The sequence below is a fragment of the Gymnoscopelus microlampas genome (assembly GCF_963454915.1).
Source record: "Gymnoscopelus microlampas genome assembly, chromosome: 3".
NCBI classification, from domain to species: Eukaryota; Metazoa; Chordata; class Actinopteri; order Myctophiformes; family Myctophidae; genus Gymnoscopelus; species Gymnoscopelus microlampas.
Window position 1 is genome coordinate 21,573,484 of NC_139940.1, and position 10,863 is coordinate 21,584,346.

Sequence of the window (10,863 nt, forward strand, 5' to 3'; positions counted from 1 at the left end):
TGCAATGAGATGCATTGTGAGCTTGTAGATCTGCTATTTGAGGGGGAAATAAGAGGAATAGCTTTTTGAGAACTTTTAACACAATTTTTCTCTTATGGGGGTCCCCGACTCCCTGGCACAAAATGTTTTCAGATGGGAGTCCGCAGCCAAATACATATTGATTAGTAGGTCCTTGACAGGAAAAGGCTTGAGAACCACTGACCAAGTAGATCGGCTATTTTCGCTGAGCATGCAGCTAACCGGTGCCAGTCCAACCTCTTCAAATTCACCAGAATCAGTTTCACTGTGTTCAAAACACAGCTAGTTAAAGCAGAAACATTAAACAAGGCAGGTTCAGGGACACAAATTGAAGCAAACGGGATGGACCAGGCTCTCAGTAGTAGGGGTGTAACGGTTAGTCCACATATCAATATATAATCAATAATTAAAAGAATAATTGATAATTGATTTGAATACAAAATACACTATATACACAATATACACTCAAGAGAAAAGAACACAGGTTGTCAGGCACATTATTTCATGACGAAACACTGTTTTGCACTTGCTCAATTTGACAACTTTTTTGAAAAACTTTTAACAAAGTATCCAATATACTGTTTAGACTCTTATCCATGGTGTCTTAGAAAGTGCAAGATCAGAATAAGTGGCATGCCTAGTAGTCGACCAAAAACAGGCTCCATTTTTAGGGGTCCATCCATCTGATTTAACATTGGCAAGACACAAATCACCATTCGTGGAAGACAGGGATCATTAGCCTACTCTTCTTCATAGAGAACACACCGATAAGAAAAAGAACCCACTGCTTTCTGCTCGCTGCAGATGATTTTCTCATCTGCACATGAAAATGGGAGCAGATGGGGATTGACCCTCACCGGCTTTGCCTGGAGTGGATACTATAAAAACCTGATAGATGATGGATATGGTTTATATAGAACAGACTGTAAAGACTCTGGTTAATCCCACAGGAGAGGGTTTCAATTCCACAGCTCAGGGATATGATCAGGAACAAAAATGGAGTGGAAAAAAAAGAGACCTTTAATCTCTTGTGAGAGCTGAATAGTAGGTGGCGTCTGGTGTGTAGGGCCGGGCAATAATATCGATATAATAATCAATATTGATACTTATATGAGCCAAATGGTTCTGGCTGGGTATACAATATATTGTAATAGTGTGTTATCTTCTCCTGGTTTTAAAGGCTGCATTACAGTAGTAAAGTGATGACATTTTCTAAATTTACCCGACTGTTCAAGCTGTTCTATTATTTGCCTTTATCCATTTAAATTATATAGGCATTACTGATGATTATTTATCAAGAGTCAGTGTTAATATCATGATATTGGGGGGGGGCATCCCAGGCGGTGGATCTTCGAGTAAGAGCGCGTACGTGTACCACATAATTAAGGCTATAGTTGAATCCGGGTTGAATCCGGGTTGAGTCACATCTCCCCCTCTCTCCTGTCTTTTCTTGTCAGTTACAAAATAAATATTTTATTGAATCTAAAAATAATATTTGCTTTTGTCCATCTAACCCAGCGCTAGTAGTGTAAAATACCCTAAATAACCATCCGAGCAATTCCGGTTATCTTCCTTTGATCTAGACTTGAGCAAACAATGGTAAAATAAACAAACACAACTGTTTAAACGGCAGAAGATCCCAAGAACAAAACAAAACCCATTGAATCACTCTCACTGACTGCCAAACTTGACACAACTGCTCACACAATAAGATCAATAAGACCTGGCTACACACTACAACGTCCAACACAGAGGAAGCTTCCAGGACTGGAAATGTAACCTTCTATATGATGCACCAGTCCTTTTGTCCCATTCCAGCCACAGGTCATAGAAGTATATGTAATGCATGTAACAGAGTATCGTTCTATTTACAAGGGGCCGTTTTAGTGCCAGAGGGCCATCTTGTACTTGAGCAGGGTGTACAGTGGGAAAACTGGGCAGTGGGCGCCTCTTCAAACAAAGCCAAAGCCTTGGTCTAGGCTGGAGACAAAGAAGACCCGGGGACAAGATTTAAAGGCTTCTTTCTTTTTCTTTTATCGAGGCTGAGCTTGCCTCGACAAGATGAGTGGCGAGCGAAAGAAGAGAAAGACATGGAACAAAATAAGGGGAGCTTGAGACCAGGGGAGAACAACAGGACAGTTTAGAGTAGACTACGCTTTCCCGTCTCTTCTGCACAGATATCTCCCATCCTTCTGAACATTTGCAACTCAAAGCGATGCAGGATTGGTATGACATAACAGGCTCCATTGTGTCACAGTAAAACATCCTCTAGTCCTCTTAACTGAACATCGCCTACCCCGCCCCCACCTCATTCTCTTTCTATACTTAACCCCCTCCATCAAACACTGTGCAGCGTACGCTTCAAACAAGGAGGAAAAATAACAGCCAACAAATAGGACATTTTCTTATCTGCCCACGGCACATTAATATTACATATACGGTATGTCCACATGCATGCTCACACACACACACACACACACACACACACACACACACACACACACACACACACACACACACACACACACACACACGTTATTAAGCAGACATGGACAGTGTGGTTGTGGTGGTGGTGGTGGGGGGGTTGAGATGCAAGCAGACAGGAGAATAAGTAGTAGGCGGGAGTATGGGAGATGTATATATAGATTATTATCTACGGCCTGGGTCTCGTGGCTGATGTGGTTGATGGGAGGGCATAATGTTCATGTGCTTCCCACAGCCAGCTATAGTGGGAGGGAGGGAGGGCATAAGCAGGCAGGTAAAGCAGTCTAATCAAAGTAGAGAAGAGTCTAAAGAGGCTGAGAGGTATTGGTTATTGATTCCAGCACCACACGCATGCTTGACCAGGCTGCAAATGAAGGCAAAGTTTCCCAAAGTAAAGGCTTTTGAGAAAGCGGGAGGAAAGTATGTAGAGAAGAAGCACATCTGGCAAGCATCTGTGCTGAAGAAGAGCAGATTGGCAGCAGGCAGCAACAGAGTTTAACAGTAGTGAAGGTTGACAAACATGCTACACCACCAGACGTGGCGTCTGTTGGTGAAGGCCATAACCTGTTAACCCAAAGAGGGTTAGTCGATGTAAAATCTCAAATCTGCTCGGGAGAGCATCATCTTGCCTAGTTGGGTCGCTCCATCCCATCGCATCAGCCTGTAGGGGATGAGCGGGCGGCTTGCTCTCTCTCTAGACTTAAAAGCATGACCTTCCCTGACAAATCCGCTACGCAACAATAAGGGGAAAAGGCCATGAAATCCCATGAAACACTTACTTTTAGTCTATAATTTCAGAATATAGCCCAAGATGAGAGGAATTAATATTGCAGGCTATAGGCTAGCCTAAGGCAATGTGGTTTGCATCACTCCAGAATATGCATGCAAAAATGGGCATTGGGCCAGTTGATTTTCCTTTCAATAAAAAGGACAGAATGTTTAACTTGGTATCCAACTTTTCTTAAAGTCATCCTGTGTAACATTCATTATCTCCACCAGGTGGGATGGCCAAAGGATGGAGATTATGTTTTTGTCCCTGTCCGTCTGTGTGTCTGTGAACAGCTTTTCTCTGGCACCGCTAGACTGATCAGTAGGCTTGGTTCTATTTCCAGTTTTTCCGGTCCGGTGTATGAGATTAAACTGGTTCGATTTTTTTAGACGTGCTAGCAAGGTAAAAATAATAGTCTACAAGCAACCTGTGCCAACAACCTCACGTTTACCAAATATGACAACATAATTAGCATGTTTACAAACAGAGCTTGCGCTGGGCTTAGTTTGGAATCAACGTCAGGACTGCACTTTAGGCAACTCACTGAGTGCAGTTGGCGGGTGTGTGCATTTGTTGTACAACACGTATAGGCTACAGCTGCTTCTGGCTGCTATTGTACAATGTACACATCAATGCAAAAAAACTGAAAACTATGCAAAAAGAATGACCATGGGAATTACTGAGCGTCACTGACAGACATCAACCTGTTTAGGGTGACATCCAAACATTTGACCACAGTAGCTGCTGTTTTAATCATCAAGGTTTATCCAATCTGGGAATTCATCGTCAAATGAAAAGGAAAAACAGTGCCCCCAGCGTTTTTCACTTTTGCGCAGCGCTGAATCTGTTCTTGAGAGATTAAGGTTTATCTGGTCCAGTGTCTGCAACATGTTAATCCGACGTAAAATGGTAGGCTAAATGAACAACCCATCTTTGTCAACTAAGTAGATGACTAGACGTGGACGGAAGTAACACCAAAAATGGTGACCACTATAATCTGGTCACTATATAAACAAGTCACTGCCATAGTGACTTAGGGCGGATTCAGACTATGGTGATAAAAATACTAAACATTCCATGCAACCAACTGGACAATGAACACCCCAAACTAGACATGGCAGATCTTAAACATATATACCTATAAGTTTGCATACTAACACTATGGTCTCGGGTGCGCAGATGTTGTGATCAGTGTGAACGTGTGTGTACCGTTTCCCGGAACACAGCGCCCCCCTGAGGCACATAAGTACCATTACAGTTGAATGAAGCTGTAAGGAAAAATCATGGCCAATGTGAATGCTGGCCAGCGGCGGCAGGCAATTGTACTCAGGAATGGTTCAAATCAATCGGACCCAGTCTGAATCCGTCCTTATTTGTCAAAATGGAAACTGATGCAATATGGCAACAATATGGATTTCAAGAAGACATAAGAGGTGAGTTGAAACAAACGCCACAAACATGAATAGTTGCACATACGACTGCTACTCGGCCTAAAGCCCATGACCCATGTAATTCCAACACATTTTGCTAGTTAGGGATGGCTCAGGGTAGAAGAGAAGGTTAAGCAAATAACAATGGGATTAGTATTCATTGATACAGGATCAGTGCCTACAAACCTGTCTAACTACTTCTCCAGAGCGAGACTGACACCCATAGGCACAAGACCAGAGGGAGCACCGACTGGTACGCCCCAAATTTACATTGGCAAAGATTAATTCTACGACTCTGCCACCATAATGAGGAATCCCCTGACATCATCCATTAAATGATGTGAATCACTGGCTTCATTCAAAACTGGCCTGAAAAAGCATCTGTCAGAATGCTACAAGTGGAAAATAGATATGAAAATTCCCTTGAAATGAGGGGACATACACTGCCATGTTATTCCATTTTCTCCTCTGTAAATATAGCTATTTGTTTTTGTTGATGACATGTACTAATGTGTTATTATTCTATGGTCTGTTGAAGAATTGGGCACAATGGAAACAAGTTCCCAGGACTTTTTCTTGTGTCATCCTTTTAGCCCAAATGTTTTACAGTACTTCCATGCTCTTTATATTTTTGTCTAATAAAGTATTAAATCAATCAATCAATCGATCAGTCTTATGAACGATTTCCCCCCACACCTTCCTCATGTCCTGACGGCTGCACCCGCCACCCCCATAGCCTATTATTTAATAATAAATAAGGCTATTACACCAAACACAAATAACTAGGCCACCGTGTAAATTACAAAAGCCAAATTACAATTTACAATTTTGGCATTTAGCAGACGTGATTTACAGTAAGCAAGTAAACTCGAGGTAATACATCAAATGCATAGTGTAGTGCCTCAGTAATCTAGCTGCTAGCTCTAATCTGCTTATCGAAAATACGCACCCCTTTAGTCACTTTATTTAGGCACTGTTTACGAACAACTTAGTGAATCAGGCCCAAATATGTATATTTTTCTATTATATATTATATATAAATAAATAAAAACTTAAATCTTGGCTTGGTGGGCGCCTCCCCAGCCTAATGGCGCCCTAGGCAATTGCCTACTCTGCCTATTGGCTGGGCAACCCGGCCTAGCGGAGATTTACGCTCCTAGGAGCACACTGTTCTAGGCCTCACTCACACATGTCTGACAGACAACGCATCTGCAACACGAGCAGGAACGCTGTCGGATTGTCAGACCCATTGAATTCAATGGGCTTAAAGTGGTGCAAATGCAACGTGTTCAACGTGTCAGGACACACCGCCCCATTTCTTCCATACAATAAAGTGGATGAGGGAAGTGGCTGTCGGTCGGACGGACGTGTGAGTTTAGGGGACTCCCTCTTCCATTGGTGTCGCCCAAGTTGCACCTAAACCCTAACTTCACAAAAACTATGCCTAAACCTAACCTTAACCTCACAGAAATTATGCCTAAACCTATAAACCTCAAAACCCTGTCCACCTGGGCGACACGAACACAGGGAAAAGAGACTCTTCCCTGTGAGTGAGGCCTTATAGTTTTAGCAGTCTTTTTGGCAACTCCTTTCTGGTAGCTCAAAAAGGATTGGAATGCTGCACGATCCTAGTGCCCAAGGATAAGTTGTCAGAAACAGTATTTATTAACTGAAAAAGACATTTCCGGTGCCTGCGTCATGTTGGGCAAGTGTCTGGGGCAGACATTCGCGAATAAAAAGGTTTAATAGTGTTTTTAGAGAAGTCAAAAAACACATTTATGTGGAATGGTTATTATGAAAAATAATAACTGAGTGAATACCAAAAATAACTTTTGTTTAACTTAAAGTAAGTTACACAGTATGACTTTAAGTCAGCATGTCTCATTGTTCCTGTAAAGTTATAAAGAAACCTTACCAGACAGGTTTTATGGCAAATAAAAGACTAAGTATGCTAATCCCCTATCTCATTGTTTGTGCTCGTCTTCCTAAACTCTGCTTGTATTAGAAATCGTTCAATACAAGATACAGTTAGGATGTGGTTGAAGATTTGTCAGAGAAAGAGAGGGGGGCACCACCTGAAATTGAGCACAATGCGTTCAATAGCCTGCTGTCTGGCAACCAGTTGAGCCACAGTGAATTTCCCACCAAGTTTCATTTTCAGACACAACCTAAATTCACATGGGTCCAGCAGACCTTGAGTTTTGTGGCTTCTCATCATTGGAGAATCATTTGACAAAGCACACAAGTTACACATTGTCCTGGGGGAGAATGTGAGAAAGGAAGGTGATCGGCAAAGTTCCAAGTAAAACAAGAACCAGTGCTTTGTGTATTAAATACAAAAGAATATAATGCTACCATACGCTCTTTGTTGCCGGGGTAATTTGTACCTTTAAAATACAGTCATATCACAGGTGAGAACAAAAACATTTACAGGAGGGGGAAAAAAAGTAAATTGTGTGGTATTATGACTGTGGCCTCCTATGAAATTCAAGAAATCCAGACATAAGATAGGCTACATGGCATAATAGCCTTGTAGTGGTAGACTACATTTAGATAATGCAATAAGCATTATTAATTCATGTAATCATTACATTTAGATAATGTAATAAGCATTATTCATTCATTTAATCATAAAAACATTTATGAGACATGTGTTTCACAACATCAATACTGACGTCCTACTGCAATTAATAGCCTCCATGGCAACATAACGCCCAAATAATTAAAGAGAGAACAGGGAGTTCCCTATTCTCTTTCACTATTCTTCTAACTCTTCCTGTAACAGCAATGTTGAGAGTTTGCACTAAAAGACTTTCACACATATTTTTACACCTGTAATCGTGTGATGTGACGAAGTCACACACCAATTCTGACTCTCAAAAAATTACAGGACTTTAAAGTACACCCTAAAATGCATTTCACTCCAAAATGTGACTCCAAAATGTCCCAAAACTGTGGACAAGCTGGCACAAATGTGGCCAATATAAATTCAAGAATGGCAGGAAAATACGGTATAAATACAACAGCATTATCTTCCTTTACTTGACTGCTTTTTAATAATAAGATAGTAATTAAACAAAAACAAAAAACACAACACTTTTGTTTCAGGATTTGCAACTATGCTCTCATCCATCAACTGTGCAAGACCAGGCAATGGAATCATGAGCAAACATGTCCTGAGAAAAGAGGAGTCTGCATAACAACGAGAGCAAGCGTCCCTGTCATGGTAACCCCTCCTCTCTGGCCATTCATTGCTGGTGCAGCTGGTACACGTCTCTATGGCGATTCCCTTAGGTCTGACTCCATTGGGACAGGCTGTTCAAGTAGGGGAGAAAAAAAATAACATCCTCCTTCCTCACGCATTCTCTTGTACGCTTTCTTCACTCTGCAGCTCATGCAGTTTCCATAGTGCAGCGAGTTTGTTAGTGGCCAGTTCCTCAGAGGAAGCCTTCTAATCAACCATGATGAGCATCTCATGGTGGCTTCTTGGCAACTTATAAATGACAACCATGCATGGATGAAGACACAACAAAAACTCCATGGTACATGAACCCACAACAAAACTACGGTTTATATGGGGGGGGGGGTATTCAATAGCAGTATTGCTACAACCATCAATCTATAGAAAAGACAAATAGCAGATCAGGCTGAGAAGGTGATCGTAGCGGTTGTTCAGTGGGAACATTGTGTCTGATAATGTTGACTTTCCCAAATGATAAAAGGGAGTTGGAGAAGAGAGGGTCACATTACTCAAGCTATGCTATCATGGACAGTTTGCTCAGAGCTAATCAGTGCTGACCATGCTGGCCGTTCTAGAGTTGTAACTGGTGTGTGTGTGTGTGTGTGTGTGTGTGTGTGTGTGTGTGTGTGTGTGTGTGTGTGTGTGTGTGTGTGTGTGTGTGTGTGTGTGTGTGTGTGATGGAGATTAATCTGGCAACTTCAGTTCAGAAATGAAAAGTGGGCTAAAAGCAACGCGGAAACTTGTGCTTTGAAGAGGCATTCCTCAGGGGATTGCAACCCACAGGACATTAGCCCGGGATGGTGCATATACTTGGATATCCTTCAGTATGTTGTAAACATTAAGTAAACTTGCTTGATTGACTTGATCTCGGATGAGCAGAAGCGTGTCTGATATTGTGCGGTGCATCAATGTCTCTTTACCCCGGAAAAGGATAAGTGTGAACAGTAACTTTCAAACGCTCAGCAACGGAATGACCTATTGTGTGCAAAAAGCTTGTGAGATCCTAGAAAGAAAGATAACATCCAGACAGTGTAGAGATAAGGCTATCAAGTTCTCCCTAGAGAATTAGTACTCACTACTCAGGCTTGCCCCCCCCCACAGCTCCTCTCTCAAAGTATTGACTCAATCACTCTGACAGTTTAAACAGGAGGAGGAGGAGGAGGGGGGGACAGGGCCTTTTGTTCAGATCCTCTCCTGCTCTCTCCTCCTCCCCTGGTGTGAGAACAACACACAGAGTTCAGAGCTGAGGTACTGAGAGACTCAGACTTGGTTGAGCAAAACCAAGTCGATTATCATTTGCTTCACATGTAATAATTACATGTAATAATTCAAAACGTGATAAAAAAAAAAAAAAAACAGAATATGCATTCCACAAGTTTTATTTTATTTTTAAAACTCATCTGATCCCTGTGTAAAGTCAACATAAAAAAGCTATTTTAGGCAATGCAACTATAAATTAGCTATTTCCAGGTATAGTCACGACTGAACTTTATTTCTACGTCATATCAGACCAGTCACAAGCCAACGTTACACCCAAACACACACACGCACACTTTGTTAAGGGGTTATAAACCTCTAACTCACGTTCATAATCAGGTGTATTTTAACAGTTTACTGTCAAGAGTACAATGCCTGTGTGCAAGCGGGCAGACAATCGTCTGAAATTGTGTTTCCAAGCGCAGGAGAAGGGGTGGGGGCCAGTGTTGCCAGGTTTTATGAGAGAAATAAGGAACCTGATCTAGGAAAACAAGCCCAAAAGAAGCAACTTAGGCCACATGAACACTACAACTATATGCATCGGCTATTTGAAAATAGCCGATCTACAAGCTCACTTGTAGATCTATTTTCAAAAACTCTTTCAATAAAATGTGTAATAATTTGAATATTTTTAGAAACATTCTAACACAAAAGCTCCCAGGGCACAACACATTTATGGAAATATTTAAGAACCACTGCTTTAATCTGGAAGCAAGCCTAAATAAGCAACTACACTTTAGAAACAAGTAAACAAAAAACACAACCACAAATAGTTACAAACAACTCCACAGAAAAGGGAGCCCAAAGTCGTTTATAATACGCGGACATGGCAACGCTGAGAGGGGGTGGAGGGCATATGGCTGTATTGAGCAACATAAAAAACACCTTTTATGGACGATTTATTGGCAGTAAAGTAATCATAGCCTCATCATACTGTCCTTTCGTAATAACAACGACGCGTCACAGTCCAGAAGGACTGTTGTTAGTCCCTTATCGGTTTTCTAGACAACAGTTTCCTATCCAGCTGTGAAAACAGACAGTCCTAAGCTAGCCCGTTAGCCACACAAGCTACGAGCCTCTTGGTTTGAGGTTTTTTAACGTCGTTTCATCCTCCTTACCGTTGACTTTGTTTTATCCTGCGGCTTGGGTATAAACGCGTCGCCTGGTCCCAACAACAGCCTCGTATCGCTCCTTTACCCTTTCTTTAGGCTCCCACAGGTTTGGAAGTGGCTGCTGTGTGTAAGTTAACGGTTTGTTAGCAGCAGCCAGGCAGCAGCAACACACTGGTCTACACCCTCAAGACGGAAACCATCGACAGACAGCAGCAGCATGTCGACATCTAACCACTCAGGAGGGGAACCCGGAAGACTCGCCCCAAAACACGCTCGCCCCCATTTTTTTTCGGACCAGCTGTTCTTGTATTCTTGTATTTCAGTGGTTCTCAAAGTGGATTCTAGGGACTCCCTCTCTCTGGGTTCTAAATTTACCCTTTCAAGTCTGTAACTCTGACTGTATACAAATGGAACCAAATGGACCGATTAGGGTCCATTTGGTTCCATTTGTATACTGTCAGAGTTAAGGGGAGACCTTGACATTTAAAGGTTTTAGAACCACTGTTGTATTTGTTTTACTGAGGGTGAGGGGATAAAGTTAGAAATACGAAT

The 10,863-nt window shown here is 41.9% G+C and overlaps 1 protein-coding gene across 1 annotated transcript in view; it reads right to left on the reverse strand.

Moving 5' to 3' along the window:
* Positions 1 to 10,498, reverse strand: part of LOC311041356 (beta-1,4-galactosyltransferase 3) — a 31,811-nt gene extending 21,313 nt beyond the window's left edge. Inside the window, exon 1 of the mRNA XM_084051752.1 lies at positions 10,318 to 10,498. The gene's annotated coding sequence lies outside the window, so the exon portion shown is untranslated. The remainder of the gene's footprint in view (positions 1 to 10,317) is intronic.
* Between the last annotated feature and the right edge of the window lie 365 nt (positions 10,499 to 10,863).